General features: G+C 34.7%; 1 pseudogene; it reads right to left on the minus strand.

The window, feature by feature from the left end:
* LOC103019739 (protein enabled homolog) overlaps positions 1–19,842 on the minus strand; it is a 109,741-nt pseudogene extending 89,899 nt beyond the window's left edge.
* Between the last annotated feature and the right edge of the window lie 5,433 nt (positions 19,843–25,275).

The following is a 25,275-nucleotide window of genomic DNA, read 5'->3' on the forward strand; positions in this document are numbered from 1 at the left end:
ATGACAATTTAAATTAATATTTCTTTGATAACTAATTTTAAAATAACTTCCTTGATATAGACACGCAATACTCTTCAAATTTTATATTTCTAAATGAACAGTTGACTTTATTGCAATGAAATGATTTAAATTTCATCATAAAATTTGGTATCTTTTGGTTCAAACCATATTGGTGGCTTGAGGATAGTAGGCATTCAACATACATTTACTACTGTTATTTATTAATCCTCTGTGACAGTATGTCAGGTCAAAATCAAACTTATATTGCAGAATTAAATGAAAAGACACAGTTTATATAGATGTTAAAAAAAAGACACAGTTTAATGTTTATAAATGATAAACCACTTATAGTGATTATAGTTTTCACATGGTGAAAAAGAAGCCATCTGGATTAAAAACTATTTAGATCATGTAACACAACCTTTCCTCTAATAGGCCAAAAAGGTTATATTTCTAGAGCAATGTAATGCCATCTTAAAATAATGTGACTACTTATTGAGAAAATTAGCACTTTTAAATTAGATCTCAGATTTTGAAACCAGACCTCTGAGTTCAAATTCTAGTTCTACCAGCTGCTAATTCTGTGACCACAGGTGTGTAATTTAATTTCACCATACTACAGGCTCCTCATTTGTGAAATAAAAGTAAACTAACATACAAGATTGCTGTAAAAATTAAATGAATTAATGTTAAACTATTGTGACAATACTTGAAACATAGTAATTGCTAACTTGTTTTTAATTTTTCTTCAAATTAACATATATGCATAAAGTATTTTTAAATGATATACTGAACAAAATAATCATTTTTATTGATTAATCAATGTTCTACTCATATGTGAACAATACTAGATTAGACTTTTATATGAAAAATGTTTATATATTTGATATTCAAATATATAAAATTCATGAAGATATGAAAAGTAATGTATTAAAAGTCTTTATATAAAATGATAAAATATGTATTTTCAAAGCTGAGATTCAGAATTTTGAATTTTAGATATATAGGTTTAAGCATAAAAATGTAAGGCAGAAGAAAAAGAAAGAAAAAAGAGAGAAAGAAGGAAGGAAGGGAGGGAGGGAGGGAAGGAGGGAGGGAGGGGAAGGGAAGGGAAGGGGAAGGGAAGGGAAAGGGAAGTGGGGAGGGGGGAGGGGGAGGGAGTGGGAGAGAGAGAAAGAAAGAAAAAAGTAAAAGAAGGAAGAAAGAAAAAAGTAAAGGAAGGAAGGAAGAAAACTAAATGATGACTTACAGTAAACCAGAAAAAAAAACACTCCATGTATCTAATGTTTGGGGTTTAAATTATCCCTACAATGAGACTTTTGCTACAGTATTCTTTCTGATGTAATATACTCTTTCAAACTTAATTTTTAAAAAAGCTTTGCACAAAGATGAAATGTTTATTTTAAAGTCTATATTATCTGATACTAGTATAGCCATTCCAGCTTTCTTATGGTTTCTGCTTGCTATGACATCTTTTTATATCCTTTTACTTTCAACCTAATTGTATATTTGGATTTAAAGTGTGTCTCCTATGGAGAGACACACTTTAGGAGGATCTCCTATATATGGATCCTGTTTGTTTTCTATTCAGCCTGAAAATCTGCCTTTAATTAGATTGTTTAATCCATTCAAAATTTAATGGTATTAACTGATATAGCTGGATTTGTCTGCCATACATTATGGCAGTTATTATTTTATATAATTGTATATCACTGACAGAAGTTTATATAGAAAATCGAGAGTAAGTACATATTTATAGAGGTTGTTGCATTAACCTGCTCATATATCATTTTGGTTCTTTTCATTTGTATCTATGGCTTGACTTATCATATGGTATCATTTCCTTACTCCAGTACAGCTTTGCTTCTACCTCCTCCTTTATGTTCTTATTATAAAATATATTATATTTGTATGTACTATGGATCCATATAATTATATACAAATTGTTGCACACGATTCTTTTTAAAAATCAGCTAAGAGAAGAAAGGAGAAACATTATACATTTGTTTGTCTTTTGTGTTACATAATTACTTTCACTGGTGTTCACTATTTGCTGTGGATTTGAATTTCCCCCTTTGGGTTTATTGCTTTCAGCCTGATAAGTTTCCTTTAATATTTTTACGGTGCCTCTGGGACTTGCTAATTTTGCTGTTGTTTACCTGTTCATTTGTTTAGTGAACTGGCTGATCTCTTTTTGTGGCACCTGTTTCCTCTGCCTTGTAACTCAAGGGTCCCCAACCCCTGGGCCGTGGACCAGTACCAGCCCGGGGCCTGTTAGGAACCCAGCCACACAGCAGGAGGTAAGAGGTGGGTGAGAGAGCAAAACTGATAGCTGATTGTTATATTGTTTCTATCAATTCCCTGGAGCATAAAATTAATACACAGCGATCCAACTTCACTTGGGTTCCTTTGCAGAGGTAGTTTTTGAGGCTATCTTGAAAGTTTGAAAGTTTTTTTGTTTTTCCTGGTTCCAGGAGGCTGTCTTTTTACCTTGTTGTCTGTGGTAAACTAGTTGATCTAAAGCTTAGCTCATTCTCATGAAGATATTAACCTTTTCCTTGGTTGTTTACCATTAAAAGCTCTCTTGTTTTTGAAGGGGCCCTAGGCTAAATATTGCCCACGTGCTGTTCAAAATAAAGCCAGTTCCTTTTGGGAGAACTCTGGTGACCTCTGTTCTTATGGCCTAAATCTTTCACTGGGAAAAAATTCTGAGCTCTGAAGATGGGGTTGGGAACACTTGCTTGCTTCTCTTAAAATGACATGCCTAGGATATAAATGGATGCTAGAAAGTGGCTATAGCCTCTGGTCTTCTCAGCTTGACTCTCTCTGTGTGGTACCTCCAACCTGTAAGCCCAAGTGAGGGTAGCTGAAGTACTTTGAGTCTTCCTCACCTGAATGAGGTACAGTGGCAGGTTTTTGCACTGGGGCAAGGTTTTGTCTGGGGTTTGCTTAAGCAACAAGAAGCTAGGGTTGTGAGAAAATGCTGGTGATAGCACACTTCTGGAGAGATTCTATAGCTCTTAACTAGGATCTGGGTGGAAAGAGAGACCTTCCATTTTGGCCACAGCTGCCCAGAATGGAACAGGGGTTCAGCCTGGAGACTGGGAACAGACCATGGCTCAAGTTATACAGTCTTTCTTTTTTTCTTCCTGATATTTAGTAGATTTTCTTTTTTTTTTAAATCAAAATTATTTATTTATTTACTTACTTACTTATTGCTGCCTCGAGCAGCTTGCGGGATCTTAGACCAGGGATTGAACCCGTGCCCATGGCAGTGAAAGCGTTGAGTCCTAACCACAGGACCACCAGGGAATTCCCTAGTAGATTTTCTTGAATATTTATTCATTTGCTTTATATCTTTAGGATAATTTCCAGTGATTTTAATTTCTTTAATATAACTTTCCTCAGTTATATTTGTTCTACTGGGAATTGGTTTCACAGATCTCCTCCTATCACTATTCAGGAAATGGAATCTGTGTGTGTATGTATTTAATGCCAGTCATCACACAAAATTGTAACATGAAACATAAAGGTCAAAAAGAAGTACAGATAATTATAAACAAATTGGAGGGGTTGGGAGTGGGCAAAATAGGTGAAAGGGGTCAACTGTATGGTAATAGATGGAAACTAGACTTGGTGGTGGTGATTACTTTGTAGTGTATACAGATGCTGAATTATAATCCTGTAAACTGGAAACTTATATAGTAAAAAATAAAAACTAAAGTTAAAACTAAAACAAAACTTCTTTGTGACGTACAAGATACATCACCTGCGTAAGTGACAGCGCAATTCTGAAAATTATTTTTGTGATTCACAATGGCAGTAAAAGGACTGATATGTTCTTTTAAGGTTTTATTCTCTCCATTTTTCCCTTTACTTATACTACATACAGCATTTAAAATCTTGTTGCCATAGTTATTGATATTAAAGCACATACAAGAGACTCAAACCTGAAACTCTAAGAAAATATACTTGAAATAAAAGAAAAATCACTACAGTGAAACATACTTATATATAATAATTTCCCACCTGACATTGTATTATTTTTCTTCCCTTAGAAGATATAATGATTGAACTATATAGTGCCCCCCAAAAGGTTGCAGGATTTAAAGAACTTTAAAATGTTTCCTTAAAAGAGTCATTTTTAGAAACCAAAAATGGCATGATATTTACAATACATTATGTACAAATAAGTGATAACGACATGAGAAATACACTGCATGGTAATGAAAAGTTTATCCCAGACACAAATTATAACATATCCTTTTCTCATTAACATATTAATTTCTCATTAATATGAATATTTTTGTTAGCAATCATTTTTTAGCAATTCAATGGCATACAAGTGACATTTAATTCAAGGAGAGTGAAATACAATCAGCATTTTAAAGCTAGATTACTGTATGTGACTCTGCACAGTATGGTAGCCCATTCCATAAGGTCATTTAGAACTGAATGAAAAGGTAATAGCTGACCTGATATGGGATTTGATGCTATTCTTAACAGTATGATGCCTCTTATTATATTGCAATAGATGCATCATTTAAAAGGTTTTAAATCACTTTCTTTCTCTTTTTTTGTCAAAAGAGCATACAGGGTAAAAATAGCTTTTTCAAAACAACTTGAGCACTTTTTTTCTTCAAAACCAATTCCACACCGATAAATCACAGAAAACATAAAGGCTTTGCAGTTGAAATCAGCCCACTCAAGTTCCTTCATCTGAATTCTACACATTAAATGTGAAAAGCTTGAATTTATCATATTTTCTATACACTGGGATTCACCAATATCTTTATAGATAGAAATATATAGATTACATACTTAGATATACAGATATAGATATATAGATATATGCATAGATATAGATATCACACACCAACACACAAACACACACACACACACACACACACACACACACAAACACATATATATAAATTTAGGAGGCCAGACAGAATAACTTCTTTATCTTTGAATCTTACTCCTCTTTTGTTCCTGTTATACATAATATTTATTAGGTAGCTTAAATAAGTATTAACTGATTGATCTGTCAAAGGAATTTGGAAATTTGAGCAATTTAACATGCTTAATATTAGGATCAAAAATTAATAATTGAAGAAAAAAGAAAAGCACTTTAAATTTTCAAATTATCTGGAACATGCATTGACTTATTTTTTGACAATGCTCAATTTTAAATCTCCTATCCTGCCTGCTCTTCTAAATTCCTTTCTCATATATTCAGTTATTCACTTACTATGAGCTTCTTTGTTCCCAATAGAAATACAAAGGCAGAATCCTTAAATCAATTCATGGGACACCACTGATTTTCTCCTGCCCATTCCCTACCCCCCCCCCACACACACATACCTGAAAAACCATCCAAATCTCAGGCAAGAGTACTCTCCACTTAGATATTTGTACCTACAATCTGAGAGTGACTTTCTGTGTGTGTCTGTCTGTCTCTCTCCCTCCTCAAAATCAATCACCAACTGTTTGATTCCACTCCTGAAATATTGATCAAATCTCTGTTATTCATCTACAGCGCCATGACATTAGTGAGAGTCACCATTCTCTTCAGCTTAAACCTCGGCAACTATGGAAAACAATATGAAGATTCTTCAAAAAATTAAAAATAGAGCTACCGTATGATCCAGCAATTTTACTTCTACGTATATACCCAAAGGAAATAAAAACAGGGTATTGAAGAAATATATGCATTCACATGTTTACTGCAATATTATTATTACTCACAATATGGGAAAACCTAAGTGTCCATCAGCAGATACATGGATAAAAAAGATGTTGTATATATACATACAGTGAAATAGTATTCATGAGAAAAAAGAACAACTTGCCATTTGTGACAGCATGGATGGGACTTGAGGACAGATACTATGCTAAGTGAGATAAGCCAGAGATAGACAAATACTGTATGATATGACTTATGTATGAATTAAAAAAAAAAAAACAACTGAACTCTAAAAACAGAATAAAATGGTGGTTACCAGGTGGGGAAATAAGAGAGATGTTGTTTAAGGGTACAAACTTGCAACTAGTAGATATATAAGTCCTGGTGATCTAATGCACAGTATAGTGATTATAGATAACAATATTATATTATAAAAATTAAACTTGATGAGAAACTAGATCTTAATCATTCCCACCACAAAAAAGAGATGATTATTATGTGACCTGATAGAGGTGCTATTTAACACACTACAATGACAATCATACTGCAGTATATAAATGTATCAAATCAACATGTTGTACAACTTAAACTTACACAATGTTATGTATCAAATATATTTCAATAAAAGACAACAAAAAAATCCCTGCAGTACCCTGTTAACTCATCTGCTCTTTCCTCTCCTGCAGCCCTTCATTTGGTTCATCACTAAATATCAGAGAAGTATTTTAAAATATGATTTGGATAAGGGAGCTTTCCTGCTTGAAACTTTCCAATGCCTTCTCCTTTAGACTACAAAACCTTGCATCAACTGGCTATGACTTCATCTCTAAATTTACTTCACTCTTTTCAGTCAGCTACTATCTTTTCCTAACAAATACTACATAGGCTTATTCACATTCTCAGGATTTCAAGTCCTCCTCTGTCAGGCATGCTTTCTCTTCTTTTTTTTATGGGTTAATTTCTCCTCATCTTAGCTCCTTAAATTTGCTTTCCTAGGAAGTCTTCCATAAATCTCACACTAGGTAAGTCTCTTTGTTATAGCTATAATCTAATGGCACAAATTTTAAAGTATATCTCTTTTATGAGATCCCCAGCTTCTTGAAGCCAAAGACTGTTAATCACTTAATTCCCAGCACCCAAGCTGACTAGCTAGTAATGAGTAAATACTCAATAGTGTTTGTGGAATAAATGAGTCAATCAACCAATCAGCAGTAGATTGGTGGGGAGCACAAGTGAGATTATAAATGAAATAAAAATTTTACAAAATGGGAACATATACAGAGTTCTTCCAGGAACCTCCATTATAATTACCATTACTTAAAAACTGGATCTTCACTCTGTACTATTTTTCTGAGAGCACTAATGCTGAATACTGGCAACAGGGAATACAAAGCTCTTTTGTTTGATTTCATGAGACACAGATGAACAGATATTAGAACAAACATCTTAAAGCAAGGCATATAACTTCCTTTCCAACCAGAATCAGTTTCATTGCTATCTGATTCTGAGGAACCTCTGGAGGTTCTGAGATAAAGAAATATAAGTGGTGTTGACAACTTAATTGGAATTTCAAACAGAGCAAATCAATTCAGTGAGCATTTTATTGAACACCTAGATAGGCAAAGCCCTGTGATAGTATGTGTGGAGGCACAAAGGTGAATAAAGCACACATGCTGCTGATTGTCTAGGTGGCTACAGCAGGGTCCTCTGAGTCCATGAACACTTCTCATTATGGCTCTTTTTGGCTATACATTGATTCTCTCAGAACTTCCTCCATCACTGGTATACTTGACCATGTCATTTTAAGTATTCTGATGAGGGGTGATTATGGAATAATAGAAGGACTGCAGCATGGACGCAGAGTCTTTTTAGATCTAGGGTTCACACATGCAATGGTTGTGATTTCTGAATTGAATTTTCTCAATGTGTAAAGTGATTATTAATATTACTTATCTTTAAGATCACACATTGACATATCCAAAGCTTTTCTGATGTTGATAATGAGTATTAAGTCACATAAGATCTCTAACTATTTAATCCTTTAACAATATTGTTGCTAAAACTCTGCCTAAAATTTAGACAGCTGAGGGAAGGAAAGCAGAGTACTTTGCAGTGGGCTCTTCTAATCCAAATCCTATGGATTTGCAACAAACTTGAAATGGTGTGGACACTGAAACTGGGTGAAGATCAGATATGGCCTCATAAATAACAGTAAAGGAGACTATATTTTTATTTTGGGAGACATAACCCTCATCTTCTTACTTTTCATATTTCATTTCTTTAGGATCCTAAGCCAGACATGTTTCAAAAACTTTGTCATCCTGAATAACGTATTTCCAGTTCCCTGTTATATATACTTTCTTGTGGATGCCTTTTGATGCAACTGATTTCAATTAGGTAACTGAAACAAGATCTTAGCATTTTTATTCTCAGAAATTTTACTACCTTACCTCCAAATCTATGGAATTATCTATACAGTATATATTTCATCCTTCCAGGTTTCTCTCTAGTTTCTGTAAGTATTATTTTTACTTTATAATATTCGTTTGTTCTATTTTTCTCAGAGGTAGTTAACCCAGCGTTACTCCTCTGCTCTTTAAAATAATAATAATGCTAATTATGGAAGTACTGCTTATTTATTAAGAGAATAGAATTATAGAATCATTCCAGTATAACACCGTGTTCTTTGCATGCATAAACTTGTTAAATATTCACAACGAATTTTTGCATTAAGTACAAATTCCTGTTTTACAAAGGAACAAAATGAGACTCAAAAATTAGGCTACTTATCTAAGTTATAGAGCTAGTAAGTGGTAATGGGTTAAAGCCAAGAATATCTAATTCCAGAGACTGAGGTCTGAATAATTATGCCATAAATACATTATCACTGTTGCTTGGAGAAATTGTTCTTTTGATTTTTAGTGAGAATAGTCTTCTTAGATGACGTAATCAATTACATATGTGAAGTTACAGTAATGTAATTTCAACCAAAATGCAATTAAAGTGATTTGTTAGCCTAGCCTTTCTTAAGAAAGCAACCAGCTTAAGTGATGAGGGCAAACCACAGGACAATTCAAATTAGAGGCTTGATTGGAACATTTTCCTACCTTCATTCCAATGTTCTTCTGAGTTCATACAACACTTTCTCTCAGGTGTAATACTTTTTTGACTGCTCACTACTCCTTGGAGACACTTGGACTCTCTGAGAAGTCACCTCTGTCAGAATCTCTCCTTTCATTATCCCCATTTTTAAAACTTGTTCTCAGCTTAGAACCACATTAGAAGATAAAATGACAACTAAAACACGTGTGTTAACGGCAGGCACCAGTTCGCTGAATTTTGTTAATTTTTAACAAAATATGCTTTCTTTAAAGTAAGAAATTATAATTTAAGGTAATTTTACATAGTGTGTGGTCAGTAAATGTTTAATAACTGATTAGTTTATGACAGAAATTCAAAGATTGGCAGTTGAAAATACAGATACATTTTTGGCCAAGCCCTACCTCTATCCCCATCTCTCACCATGCATTCACACGACACAGTCAACTGCCTTTTTCGCTGTTCCTTCCTGTTCATGGTGTCTCTCATACTTCATCAAAACCTGCATGTAGAGACACTGCAAAGTAGAGACACTGACAACCTTTTAATTTTTCTTCCTGGATTACTTTTAAGGGTGTAGCATAGTGAACAGCTTTGGAAGATAGAGATAATGAGGGCAGAAGTGTTTGCTATTCAGTTTAATAAAGATAAGCTCTCCCTCTGGGTAACAGATTGGGTAGGTTTGCTTGCAGTTCATTATGAAAGACTGAGGTTTTATAATCTTGGGGTTTCCATCTGCGACACAAGCCCACTGCTGCACCCAGCTCTACCCACCTGCGTTATGTGCTCAGGAAGTGGATTGGGGACGGGGAGAGGAACTGATATAATTATGAAGTTTATGCTTCTTGCTGTATCCGAGTAACAAAGTCCTTTTTCTCTGTTATGGGTGTCTCATGTTTTCTGTCAGCAAACATAAAACCATGGCAGGCTTATTTGCTAGTTTGCAAACCAGGTAAATCTCAGGCCCTTTACCATTCTTGACACCATCCAGTTTAGAAATCAATCCCATGATTATCACAAAATAAGGCTAGGAAGATGGCTACACCTGCAGCTTCCATCTGTGTGTTTCCTCTACTTTAGCTTTCCGAATATGTTAAACTCCAACCAGCATGAAAAGTTGGCGATTTTCTTCCTGATTGTTACATTTTAAAAGGAATTTAATTAGCAATGGTGGAAAATTAATGCGAGTTGATAATTCATAAATTTAAAGACAACATTGCCAAATTTAAACTTGTAAGTTGATATCATACAATTTGTGTATTTCTTTTCGTATTTTGAATGCAAAGGTTTTTCAAATAAATTAGTATAATCTATATTAATGATTTTAAAATGATCTTCTATATTTGTCAGGGTACGTATCTTGGTGATATGTAAAGGTATAGTAGACAAAATGTAAATCTAAGCAGAGTAGAGGTGACAAATTAATATCCACCTATATATCATTCACCCTATTTCCATTAAAATAGAAGATAATTTGGTGGTAAAAATATTTTGCTCTTACTCACATTACAAAAGCCCTCAAAATTTCTTCTCGTTGGATTTATACAAAAAGATACTGAAGAGAAGCATAAAGATCTATCTCCATGGCTCTTTTTGACTGTGCAATGTATCATAAAGGTAGATGGAGAATGTGGCAGAACCTCACTGCACTCCAGACTTTGGCATAATGGTGCAGGAAAGCTAATCCAGTGAGTGAGTTATTGATTTTTTTTTCCCTCTGCCAAGCAATAGCACTTGCAAACATTAGTGGAGTATTGAGATCTCAGGATTTTTCTCTTAGCAGTGGTGGCCACATGATGTTCAACTCATTAAGTAAGCTGATACACAGAGTTACCTGGAGAGACTGTCATATATTAGAATACACAGTTTGACCTGTGGCCAGTTGCCTGAAGCATATGGTCAAATATTGACTCATCCTCAATGTTAACGTATGTTAAACGTTCTTACTGTGTACTCTCTTGTTTTAACTCCCTTCTTGTTGTTTTTTCATTTTTGTGTCTCTCCACCCTCTTGCATTCATGTGTCTTACTAATGAATCTGGAATGCTTATTCTTCTAGCTCACCAGGTTCAATTACAGTGAAATATCAGTGTAGTGAACCAGTGTGATTATCTATAGAATATTTTTCTGAATGTCAAAGACATGAGATTAACAGCAAAGTTGCGACTAAAATTCACACATTTCTGTCCTTACAAGTCAATGTGTTTTACAGAGTAGAGTGTTTCTTAACATAATCCTAATATTAAGAAGGCTATAATGTGCAATACTATGTTTAATCATTCATTTGTTCATTCTTTCATGAATTTATTGAAAAGAAATAGAATTATGCCTGAGGATAAAGAAATAAATAATATAGAAAACTGTGGCAGTTTCAATGAGCTTATGTCTAAAACAAACAATAAATTGATACATTAGAGTTAACAAGGACATTTTTATCAGATCCTTTAAATCCAAATTAAAGGTCTAACTTTTACCTGAAAGAAATGAGAGGTTTTTTAAGTGTTAGGAAACAAATTGTGAGCAGATGTTTATTTTTAAAATATAATTTTCATTGCCATACCAAAAATGGATACTCCTCATGCAACTTGTATAGCAATTCATTTTCAAATTGACAATATTTTAAACTCAGGTATAAACAGGAGTTATAAAAAGGACTCCAGAAGCATTTTAAAGTAGAATAAAATAAACAATATATTTTTTAAAATCATATGGTAGATTCATGAGAGGGTGGGAGAGGTCTAAGAATGACTTCTAAATCTGAAACACTATAATGGGAAACTGGTTTGATTAAGGTATCATTTCATGAACTAAGGTTTAAGAGAGAAAATAAATTTTGTGAAAAAAGGATGAGTTCAATTTTGTTTAGATTGGTATTGTGGCTCCTAAGAGGTATCAAATGTAGACATAAAATGAGAATTTTGAAATATGGGTGTGAATTTCAACAGACATCAGAGTCGTATAACTTGAATTTTAGTTTATAAATAAACTGATGCGAAATTAATCCTTGGGAATAAATAAATTAGCCCATGCCTATATATTAGTTGTTGATTGCTACAATAACAAATTATCCCAAAGCATAGTGGCTTACAACATTTATTATTTCACAATGTTTGTAAGTTAGGAATCTGAAGTGGTATAGTTGATACATTTGGCTCTAGGTCTCTCACAAATGTACATTCACTTCAAGTCTCCCCTGGGAAGGATTCACTTCCTAACTCACTCATGTGGTTGTTGGCAGCTTTCAGTCACTCACAGGCTGTTAAACTGAGACCTCAGTTCTTCATGCGGTTTGGCTATAACTGTCTCTCAGTTTCTTGACTCATTTTCGTCTACATACACTACCTTACAACATGGCTTGCTTCATCAAGTGATCAAGCAAGAGAGCAAGAAAGAATACCAGCAAGAGAAAATGAGTGCAAGCAAGTTGAAAGTCACAGTTAAGCTCATACCAGAAATGATAACCCATTAATTTCCATACTCTATTCATTAGAACCAAATCACTAGGCCCAGCTCACAAATAATGGACTAAGCTTAAAGAAGAACATGAGTTCGAAGAGGTGGGGTCATTGGAAGTGATGTCAAAAGCTACCAGCCACAGCCCCAAGGAGTGAGAAGTAGTAAGAGGAGTAGACTCATGGCAAACTTGAGAAACATCTTTAATGTTATAATCTTAAAATTATCTGGTACAGTGCTAAAAAAATATTTGAGGAACATCTCAGGCATTGTTTAACTTCATATTCTATTTAAACTATCCACATATATGGAAATTGTTAACATTTCTAACTATAACCTAAATTGAAGATTCCATGTCTTCTATTCACGCCTTATTTAAGTGCTCAATGTTCAACAGAGGTCTTTGTTTATTAACCTATTATAAACAATGCTACAATTTATATCCATTCAATTGATGTCCAAGATGGAAAATACCACTCTACAATTAATAACAAAAACATACCATATTCTGATGATTACTATAAATACACTCCTTTCTTATGTCTTCTCTAGTTCAACGGTTTGAATATAATTTGATATTTTAATTATTAATATATAGAATTGTAATTGCTATATTATGAAAGTTCTCTATATTTCGTTATGTTTCATTTCCATTCTGAACATCTACAGCTAATACTCATGAGTCAAATCCAATGAAATATAAATCACAAGGAATTTCCGAATGATCAGAACTATGTTTAAGAAGTCTATGATGGAACCATAGGCTAAGAAAACAGACTGAACTGAAAAACTGACACTTAACCACAAGAAGCATGTCTAATTATGTAAGATTATTTGTGTGATTCACTCAGTTGTATGGTTCATTCCTTAATTATGACTTTCTGAAGGCAACAGCATTTTGCTATAATATAATCATAGCAAAAATTGCCCAGCATAATATTAATTAATGAATATATTCTTAAGTATATTTTTAAAAATTCAGTTTACAGTTTAATAGCTTACTGACTTCTCAGTATTAGTATGATCATATTTTGAACTGACCTCTTAAATTTCTTTACAGATAGTTCACTGTTACAGTATTTGAAATGCAAAGCATTTTTCTATGTTGATTTTTTATCCTGAAACTTTACTGAATTCATCTGTTAGTTCTAGCAGTTTGTGTGTGTGTGTGTGTGTGTGTGTGTGTGTGTGTGTGTGTGTGTGTGTGTGTGGAGTCTTCAGGGTTTTCTATATATAAGATCATGCTACATGCAAACAGACAAAATTCTACTTTTTCCTTTCCAATTTGCATGCCTTTTTTTTCTTACTCTACCTAGGACATCCAGTACTATGTTGATTAGAAGCTGTAGAGTATGCATCCATGAGTTGCTCCAGATCTTAGAGGAAAAGATTTCAAATTTTCAAAGATATTTCATGGCTGAATATTCTGTTAGCTGTGGACCTGTTATACATGACTCAATTATGTTGAGGTAAATTCCTTCTACACCTAATTTATTGAGAGTTTTTATCATGAATTGATACTGAATTTTGTCAAATGCTTTTTCTGCATCTATTGAGATGACTGTGTAATTTTTATCCTTTGGTCTGTTAATGTGGTTATCATATTGAATCTATAGGTTCAGTGCTATAGCCATCAAAATCCCAATGACATTTTTTATAGAAACAGAAAAACAATTCTAAAATTCATACAGAACCACAAAAGACCTCAAATAGCCAAAGAAATCTTGAGAAAGAAGAACAAAGCTAGAGGCATCACATTTCCTGATTTCAAAATATATTACAGTGCTACAGTAATTTTAAAAGTATGGTACTGGCATAAAGACAGACATAGAGGCCAATGGAATAGAATACAGACCCCAGAAATAAAACCATATGTACAGTCAACTGATCCTCAAAAAGCGTGCCAGGAATACACAATGGGAAAAGGATAGTCTCTTCAACAAATAGTGTTGGGAAAACTGGGTATCCACATGCAAAAAAAAGAAAAAAATTGGAACCTTATTTTACACCATACACAAAAATAAGTTCAATTTGCATTACAGACTTGCAATGTAAGACCTGAAACTGTAAAACTCCTAGAAGGAAACATAGGGGAAAAGCTTTTGGACACTGGTCTTGGCAATACTTTCTTGGATATGACGCCAACAGCACAGGAAACAAAAGCAAAAATTAATAAGTGGGACGGCATCAACTAAAAAGCTTCTGCAGCATCAAGGAAACAATCAACAGAATGAAAAAGCAACCTATGGAATAGAAGACAGTATTTGCTAACCATATTATCTGATAAGCGATTTATATCAAAAAATGTATAAAACTTAGACAACTCAATAGCAAACAAAAAAAAACCAAATAAACTGATTGAAAAATGGGTAAAGGACCAGAACAGATATTTCACCAAAGAAGACACACAAATGGCCAACAGGTATATGAAAAGATATTCAACATCAGTAATCATCAGGGAAATGCAAATTAAAACCAAAATGAGCTATCACCTCACACCTATCGGGATGGCTATTATCAAAAAGACAAAAGATAAGAAGTATTGACAAGGATATGGAGAAACTGGAACTCTTGGAGGGAATGTAAATTGGTGCAGTTGCTGTGGTGCATAGAGGTCCCTCAAAAAAAAATAAAAATAGAATCACCATTTGATCCACAAATCACATTTCCGACTACATATCCAAAATAATTGAAATTAGGATTTGAGGAGATATCTGCACTCCATGTTCACTGGAGCATTAGTCACAAGAGCCAAATTTAGGAAACAACCTAAATGTCCATTGATGGGTGAACGGATAAAGTACACGTGGCATATATGTACAATGGAGTGTTATTCATCCTTAAGAGAAGGAAACCCTGCCATTTGAGACAACATGGATGAACTTGGCATTATGTTAAGTAAAATAAGCCAGTAACAGAAGGAAGGACAAACGCTGCATGATTCCATGTATATGAGGAATCTAAAGTAACCAAACTCATAGAAGCATAGAGTAGAATGCTGGTTGCCAGAGGCTGGGGTAGGGGGAACAAGGAGTTGCTGTTAAATGGGTATAAAGTTTCAATTATGTAAATGAGTGATTCTGGAGATCTACTGTACAATGTAGTGCCTACAGTTAATGGTAATCTATTGTGGGCCTGAAACATTTGTCAGTAGGGTAGATCTCATAGTAGGTATTCTTAATACACACACACACACACACACACACACACACACACACACGGCAAGAGGAAACAGTTGGAGGTGATGGATATGCTTATTACCTTGATTGTAATGATTGTCACAAGGGTGTATGCATGTGTCCAAACTCATCAAATTGCATGCATTAAATATGTACATTTTTTGGTATATCAATTAGACCTCAATAAAAAAAATTTTTTTTACAGTAATGATCCCTTACCAAAATTTTGGTGGTACACAGGAAAATTTATAAACCTAAAATAATACTCTTTTTCTGTATAATATAGTTCTAAAGATTCCAAATACAAATAATTTAAAGACAATCTTAGTACCTAAATAAATATAAAATTTTTGATTATCATCTTAATAAATGTTTTACAGAATCTATTGTATATTAGGTAAAATAATAAACATAAAAATTACTCCATATTTTAGGAGATGGAGCTTTTTCAAGGCTATGTTCAAATGTATACTTTTTAAATATAAACATACCTTAAAGGGTATAAAACATAAAACGATTAGTTCCATATTGATTGTAGATGAAAAACTGGTTTTTAGGAAATTGCTGTTAAAGATTTGTTTCCACACTTTCCCAATAATTTTTATATTTCCTGTACAAAATGAGGTTGATCAAATAAGATATAACAACATAAACAAAAACCATGTGGCAAGATGCTTTTAGGAAACAAACTAAATATAATAGAAATTTATGCTAAAAATAGAACCGATAAATGAACACAGCAGCAGAAAGCAAATATAAAATATACAGGCACTATATGAGATCCCTTTTATATAATCAACTGAAAATACACTGCGCACCGCAGCAAAGAGTAGTGCCCACTCACCACAACTAGAGAAAGCCCACGCACAGCAATGAAGACCCAAGGCAGCCAAAAAAATTAAATAAAATAAATAAAGAATTTTTAAAAATACATTCAATAACTATATTTGTGATTAGTCAAATTCATAGAAGATTTGAGAAGGGTAGAAAATTAGGCTAATAGGCACACTCGGAATAAAACAACTATGGAAACAGCAAATTTATTCTAAATTTTACTTCATTTTAGTAATTCTAAAGTAGTCAAAACATTTCAAGTATAAGGGAATTTATATGTTGGTTATTGCTGTAAAATGTGTAAAATGTGTTTCCTTAGAATAATTAACCTAAGATGTATAAAATGTGTTTCTTTAGAATAATTAACCTAAGATGTGCTATTATTTCACTAATATTTCAACTAAATTTTAAAGGGTAATATGCATTCTGGAGAGTGTTTTGGTTATATAATACACAGTCACTCTTGCACGCTTGAAGACATAAGAAAAGCATAAAATTGGCCTTAATAATTACTGAATCTAAAATTAATTTTGAAAATATTCAACCAATTATATACAAAATATTTGTGACAGGCTAGTAGGATGGTTCTACTTATGAATTACAAAATACTGAAAGACTTAAACTATTTGTAGCTCTTCAGTGACCAGTCCAGACAGTTTAGGTCTTGCCACTTGCTTGTGTTGTGCTGACATCAGCATCTCTTTGCCTAGAGGCATTCTCCACTCTTAGGTCCTCTGCCCATGTGCACTGCAGACTGGTGGTAGTTAAGAAATTAACACCTCCAAGATCATCTCTCAACTAATGTCTGATGGGAGTTTTTATGTACATACAACATCTCTCTTAAGATGGTATAATTTTGAGGAATGTGTTTTACACCATTTTCCAGAATTTCCCCCTTGAAATTAAGTTTCAGACAGGCATAATGGTAACAGGATGGACAGTGCACCCATTATTAACTGTAGCTCCTCTCCTTACTAACTTCTTCACTCCCATACTGATGTCACCTGCACACCCCCCCCCCCAAATAAACTACTTTCACACATTTTCTTTTCTCTGGGTCTGGTTCTGGGAAAAGCCAAATCAAGACACAAATAATACAAGGATGCCTGTCCTTAGTCACATAATTTTCAATAATAAGAAGTCTACATTAAACACCTGGGTTTATATGAATGTGCTTTATATGAATGTGTTATGACAGAAGGAAAATTTTAAGTGAGACTAGTGCATATCACATAACTATATAGAATAGTGCCAATATTAAAAAAATAGAAGCCATAAGATAAAAATATCTTCAGTTCCCATGAATAATGAGACATTCCTCACTCTATGATAAAATCAATCTTCACTCATACTGTGGAGCCTATTTCCCTCCCCATCTCCAGAGTCTCCACGTCCACTTTATTCCATTCATTCTCTCTGATATATCTCATTCATTTCTATGGCATCGATGATCACTTCCGGGCTTTCAAATGTCTATCTCCAGCTCCAAGGTCTTGCACAATCTTCGGCTTCATATAGCAAATTTCTTACTGGACGAGTCCAGTTAGATATTCCACAGGCACCTCAAACTCATAATGTCCACTATTCTAATCACTACTCACAATCCACACCTCTTGCCCTGTTTCTTCTCCTCTTTATAACATCATTTTGCACACAAGAAATTTAAATTTTATTCTTGATCTGGTTCTCTTCCTTACCTCCAAATCAAATTAATTTCAAAGTATGTAATTCTATTTCCTGAACATTGTTATATGTGCAATTTCCACCTTACCATACCTCCCTGTCAACTCCCATCATCTGCCATGCAGATTACTGCCACATCTCCCAACTGGCCTATCTGCCTCAGTCTTTTCCCTTCCAATCCCTTCTGCCCAAACTAATACCGATGATTACTTCAGCCTTGCCTCTTGCCTGTTGCCTCCATCCTTAGCTTTACATTCAGTACTCCAGTTACTCAATATTGTTCAGTTGCTTCAAAGTACATTTTCTAGAATGTCTGGCTATGGGCTCAAGTTTTTTGTCTGCCTGAAATTCACTCCACCCTTTTCTCCACCTCAGGTTAATTTATACTCATATTCCAAATTTTAAATTATATATATTGATTCATCTGTTCAACAAACTTGTTTTGAGTGCCAACGCTGTGTCAAGATTTATTGCAGAAACTAAGAATAAATACATCAATAGATAATACAGATAGGGTTCATGCTCTATTGGGTCTTACACAAAAGCATACAAAGGAGTAAGTGACATCATGTGTAATGAAGAAAAAAAAATTAGGGTAAGGTGAGTAAAGAATCATGAAGAGATAGGGTGGCCGGCAAAAGCACTCTGATGAGATGAATATCTCAGCAGAAGCCTGCATGAACTAAAGGAGTGAATTATGCAATTATTTAGGGGAAGCAGTTTCCAAGGTGATAGAACAACTAGAGTAAGGATGCCCTTAGGTAAAAGTAGGTTGTAGGGATCTAGGAAAAGCAGAGATCAATGCGTTATATCCTGACATCTTTGGTCTGTTTTTTATGGCTGTCCACTGAGCTTTCAGAGCATACTATTCCCCCAGCCTACAAACTGATACACTTTATGTAATCACCTGCTTGCTGACTGTTTTTTCAACTCTCACGCAAGCATTCAAAAGACATTGTACTGGCCTGACGTTTTCACTTGGTACACGGTGCCCATGACAAAAAGGCTCAATATATATTTTATCAAAAATAAAAGTATAAGCAGACATTCATACATGAACACATACATATGTATATGCATGTATATATATATTTTTTTCTTCGCCCCCAATTTTTTTTTTTTTATTCTTGCATTACATTTGTGTTTCCAACTATGCGGAAAAGAATGCTTAGAGGGTTGTTACAACACAGCGTGAAGTGGACACGAGGCGCGCGTGGCCCCCAGGCCCATCACTTCCCATCGCGACCCTCTCCCAGTTAGACCGGCCTGGCGCCGGGTCGGCTCGGCCTACCTGGGCTCCGAGGGCTTCGCACTCTCTGGATCTGGCGGGGCTCGGCTAGGGCCCTCAGCTCCTGCCCCGGGAGTGGCCACGGCAGGCAGAGGGCTGGTGCTGGGGCCAGACGCACTATCCCGCCTGTGGCTAAGGCGCGTTCACAGCGGTCTCCTCGCGCGCCCGGAGCCGGGATCCGGGCCCGACTGCGTGACGTGGCCTGCGTAGCGTAGCGTCTGCGTCTCCGCCGCTCGTGAAGCCTCAGCTGCCGTCGCGCGCGCCTCACGGTCGGTCCACCAGCCCGTGCAAGTCGTCTGTAAAGGTGCGGCTTTTAACTGTTATATATATGTTTATACTATATATTTTATACACTTTATAACATTTAATATATGTAACATGTATATACTGCTTGAATTTGTAAAAGGTAAACATTTAAAGATACATAATTGAATATATAAATAGGTATCAAACACGTGCACACACAGAGACATACCCTTCTGTTTCTCGCTCAAGAACCCTGGTGACACATATTTTGATACTGAGAGTGGTTCTGGAGAACAGAATCTTAAGGATGAGTGTTCTAAATTGGTTCCAAGGTTTCCGGAATTGGTTCTCTACTCTGATGAGATTTAAAGGCATTCATGATTCTATTTCCAGTGGTAAAGAAGGCACTGAGAGTCCATAATGTGAAGCAGCAACAGAGATAGGCAAAATATCATCACTGAATTCTCTCTCTCTCTCTTTTTTTTTTTTTTTTTTCCCAAAAATACGATTTGAATGAGGTATTCTTCAAAATCTTCCCTTTTTTCTATTGGATAAATACATGCAAATGTAATCTTGATTGTTTTCACTGAACTATCTTTTAAAGCGTTAAGGACCTATTTCTTTTCCATGGTTAGCATGAGTATTTTCATTTAACTTTTTAAGTTGAAGTACAAGACACATCCAGAAAAAGATAAAAGGCACGCATGTATATAGCTCATTGAATTATCAAAAAGTGAGCACGCTTATGTAAATATTACCTAGGCCAAGCATATTACAGTATGTCAAACACCTCCTTTTGTGCCCTTCCTCATCACTACTACCTCCCCCATCCCCCAAAGTAATCATTGTCATCACTGCTAATGCATGTTTTGAATTATATACAAAAGGAATCATGCAGGATGTACTTTTTACACCTGGCTTCTTGGGTTAACATTATGCTTGTGAAAGGTATTCATGTTGTTATGTATAGGTATAATTGATTTATTTTCATTGCTTTACAACATTTCATTATATAACTATATCCCAATTTGTTTATCCATTCTACAAATGGACATGAGAGATGTCTTTTGGGAGTCTTCTGAATAATATTTCAAAAACATTCACGTGCATGTATTTTGTAGAGAGTGACGGCTTTTCTGATGGACACATTCTCAGGGTGAATATGCTGGCTCATAAAATAAATGCATGTTTATCTTTAGTAGAATATGTGAAAGACTTTTTATGGAGATTGTACTAATTTACACTCTCAAGAGCAGTGTATGAAAATTCCATCCTTTACAATATTTCGTATTGTCAGTTTTCTTTTGTTTTAGCTTTTTACTGCTTCTCTCAATTTTAGGCATTCTGGTTGTGCAGAACTCTCTCACTGTGGTTTTAATTTGCAGTACCCCTATGACTATTTAGGTTGAGCACCACTTCATAGATTTGTTAGTCATTTAGATATTTCTTTTTGTCCCTATTTTTCTTACTGCTTTGTAGTTCTCTATATATTTTGAATACTAATGTACTGAAAAATAGATTCTTCCTATTTCTGTGGTTTCTGTTCCCAGCATTTTAACAGTGGCTATAAATGAACAGTTCTTAGAATTAATGTAGTCTGGTTTATCCGTCTTTCCTCTTATGGGTAGTTCCTTTGTGTCGTTGGGAGACTGCACCACAGTCCTGAAGATATTTAGCTATGCTGTCTTCTAATAGCTTTATTGTTTTGCCTTTCACATCTAGGTCTACAGTCTTACTGGAATTCGTTTATACATATGATTTAAGGCAGTGATCAAACACTCATCTCAGATTTTTTCTCTTATCTTTTTTGTCCAGTGTGGATATTCAGTTGACCTAGCATTGTGTATTTAAAAGAGAGTTTTTGTGGGGTGTGTGTGTGTGTGTGTGTGTGTGTGTGTTTTCTGTTTTGTGTTGTATCATCATTGAATACTCTTAATCAAATATCAGTACTTATGCAAGTGAGGTTCTGGTTGACCATATATCTGATATCTTAGAACAATTTTGTCAAACTAACTAGTATAATGAGATTGGCTGGTTGCTCATAATTGTACGGGGATAAGTTGGGAAAGAAAAGAATGAACTCAAGGCTTAAAATTCCCAGTTCAAGCTCAACATATATGACCTGAAAGGTTTTATATCTGTCCCGAAAGAAACCTTTATCTCCCATAGCCACAGAGCTGAAGTTTCTCAAAACCAAATCTAGAGTCTCATCATAAAAGTGACTGAATTACAATCTAATTTGAATCTCCCAACCATACAGGGTATCTTCTGTTAAGTTGAGGGCATTGATTGGGAAGAAATGGGATCCTGAAAGTCAGAATAGAGACATGGGCAGATTCTGATGAAGCTGGGACCATTGGACCCCTAAATTCTGCTGCGTCTCCTTGGCCAGTAGAAACAGCTCTTTCAACCCTGTTTGTTGACTCACTTTTGCCTGAATAATCTGTAATGACCTTCCCTGAGGTAGCTGCCTAACAAGACACTGCAGGTTTTCTTCAGGACCAACCCTCACCACCCTTCTGTGCTTCTACCTGTAAGGAGACTCAAGCCCAAGCAGGTCTCGAAAAGTGAACTACAAACATTGACTTATGAAGAGGTGCCCATAATCCAAAACAACTGCATGATTTTTCTAATTTATGCAGACATTTAGCTGCGGCATATGTGTGAGAATGGATATTAAGAGAGAGATAATGGCAGAAGGACATAAAGTTTTATCAGGCTGAATTTATTCATATGGCCCAGTAAATTGTCTTTTTATAATACAAATTGAGTAATATCACCCACTTCCTTAAGCCCTCAGAAAGGTTCCTGTTGCAGTTAGAAGAAAATTTGACCATTTTTTCATTGCTTAAATGACTTTGTTCAGCCTTGTTTTTTACTGCCACCTGGTCTCTGCATTCCTTACTCATATGGCCCATGTTCAGTTTCTTGTACATATTAAGATTTCCTCTGCCTCAAGGCTTTAAATTTGCATAATATCAAAGTTTCTGTGTAACTACTTTCTGTTGTCCCTGTCTCAGCATCACATTTAGAATAAATACACATTCCCTCCACTCTTTATTACTTCTTACTGATTTATTTTCTTTTAACTAGTTATGATGATCGTAAATGGAAATGCATTCATAAATTCATTATCTGTATTTCTCCCACAAAACCCCAATATCCAAATCTAATGCCCACAAGACAAATAAAATAGTGCTTCACACAAGTACCTGCTCAATAAATATATGTTTAAAGAATGAATATAAATTACACATGTAAGAATAACACTGATATACTCTACAAATATTTTATAATAGTTTCTAAAAATTCTATACATTTAAATGTTTTAAAACTCTACATATTTACAACATTCTAAACAAAATACTGTGAAAACATTCACATTCACAAATGGCATATCTATGTTATGTAATCAATACATACAAATTTCTTGTGATGTGGAGGGTAATATATATTCGAATGGGATTAAAATTATTTCTTCAAGTCACAACATTGGTAACTGTTTCACAAACCCAACATTGGCAACTATAACACATACACACAAACTTGCAAAGCTCAGCTATTTAAAAATACTTTCCTTAGAAGAAAATATTGATTTTTTCTATGTCAATAAGTAGATTTAATAGTCCCTTTTTTGATCTTCCATATAATTTTAACCACCTCGTAGCATAGAATCAGATGTCTGTCTTCCCCAGGACCCTGACAAGCTCCTTGAAGCCTTGATAATTGCATATTTGACAGAATAAAGTATAATATAAAAATGGGACTAAGGGAGTTTTAGAAATAATTATATTTATTTTTAAAAGGGTGCCTGTTAAAAACAAACAACAACAACAAAAAATAGAAACAACAGAACCAACTAAAAGTTCATGGACAGTAAAACCAGAAAGTAATGCCAGACAGCAACTTTCTTCACTAAGCTATAATAAAAAAGTCCATGCAGTTCACCACATTTGAATGGTCTGATGATGGCGAGAGCCAAAGCACAGGGCTTGAGGGGTCACTGGGTATTAAGCTGGGTTGGGCCAAGGATGTGAACAAAGGAAGGAAATTTTTATTTATATCTGTATCAGTTCATTTATTTGGTAACCACATTATGTGAAGCCTACAAGTTTGAGAGCTGTTGCTTCTCTTACTTCGATCAAGTCAGTGTAGGTAGGAAACCAGGTAACTGGCTATAATTATCACTGTGTATGTTCTAAACACAATGCTAGAAAATATGAACTGAGGACATACGAAAAGCTCACCTTGTTGTGTGCTTTATTGTTGAAGAGGTAGCTTGAGACAGAAGCTGAAAAAGTACATTTTTAAAAATTAAAATTTCCAGTTTTTTTCTGAAACATTGATGCACCTGTGTTTAACATTACATTGATTGATGAAGACAAAAACTTCCAAAATAAGATACATATTTATTAAAGTATAAGACATGTTTAAGGTTTTATTGAGGATTAGAAACTAAGTTTAACTTATCTATTGTCATCACATTTTCAATTCTGAATCAGTTGCCTTAGGAATTGAAATATATCCATTCTATTACTTTGTTTCTGTTCCTTAGGACCTCCAAGACAAGGTGTAAATACTTGAGGTCTAGGACAACACATAATGCTTCCTTAGTGCCATCCAGAACACCCATAAGAGGTAGTTATGGAGCAGTACTTTAAAAATAAAATAATCAAATGACCAAACATTTTTGATTGATTTGCAAACTATTGAATGATTGACTTGTGAACTTATTGTTGAAATACTGCCTGTCATGTTTCGTGGGTACTGGTTACAAAGAAACTTATTTCAGATTTATTTAACCAGTGGCTTATTAACATTAGGATTAAGTTAAAGAGTGTATCAACAAATATATATATGTGTATATATATAATATTTTTATATACATGTAAAATGTAGATAATGTGAAACTTTAAAAAAATTAGTCCATCACAGTAATACAGTAGTTCTAATATATCATAAGTACTCTAATTGCAACAGTGCCAAATGCAGTGCACACAAATGCTTTGTTGGCATATTGATTTGTATCAGTATTTTTTTTTTTTTTATGAAGTCTGATTCTACACTCTATTGGGCAGAGTCTAGTGGAGCTTGGTAACTTAGGTACCTGCCTACTGTTTTTGTTTTTTTTAATTATTAGCACCTTTAATTATTATTTATTTATTTATTTATTTTTTTGGCTGTGTTGAGTCTTCGTTTCTGTGCGAGGGCTTTCTCTAGTTGCGGCAAGCGGGGGCCACTCTTCATCGCGGTGCGCGGGCCTCTCACTATCGTGACCTCTCTTGTTGCGGAGCACAGGCTCCAGACGTGCAGGCTCAGTCGTTGTGGCTCACGGGCCTAGTTGCTCCGCGGCATGTGGGATCTTCCCAGACCAGGGCTCGAACCCGTGTCCCCTACATTAGCAGGCAGATTCTCAACCACTGCGCCACCAGGGAAGCCTAGTATCAGTATTTTTTGTTACAGAACATATTGATTTCATTATCAGTTATCTTGTTTGTAGCGGTATTATCTACTTAGGTATTGACTCAGTAAGTCTGGTCATCTTGTAGCCCTGTGCTTCTGATGCATACCTAATTTTAGTGCCAATTATAGCATCATGAACCATAGATGGTTTATTTCAACCTTTAGTGAGATGCCAGATTTAGCCTCAATTTTTTTCTTTTTGGCCAGAATAAGAACTTGAATAAAATGAATCACTTATGTAGATTTTTTTAATGATAAAAAAAAAAATTCCTCAGAAGTAAATGAGATTCATCACAGCAGTGCATAGATGCAGTCTGTTACTAAACTAAACATTTTTTCTAATTT

This window comes from Balaenoptera acutorostrata, chromosome 18 (genome assembly GCF_949987535.1).
Source record: "Balaenoptera acutorostrata chromosome 18, mBalAcu1.1, whole genome shotgun sequence".
Lineage (NCBI taxonomy): Eukaryota > Metazoa > Chordata > Mammalia > Artiodactyla > Balaenopteridae > Balaenoptera > Balaenoptera acutorostrata.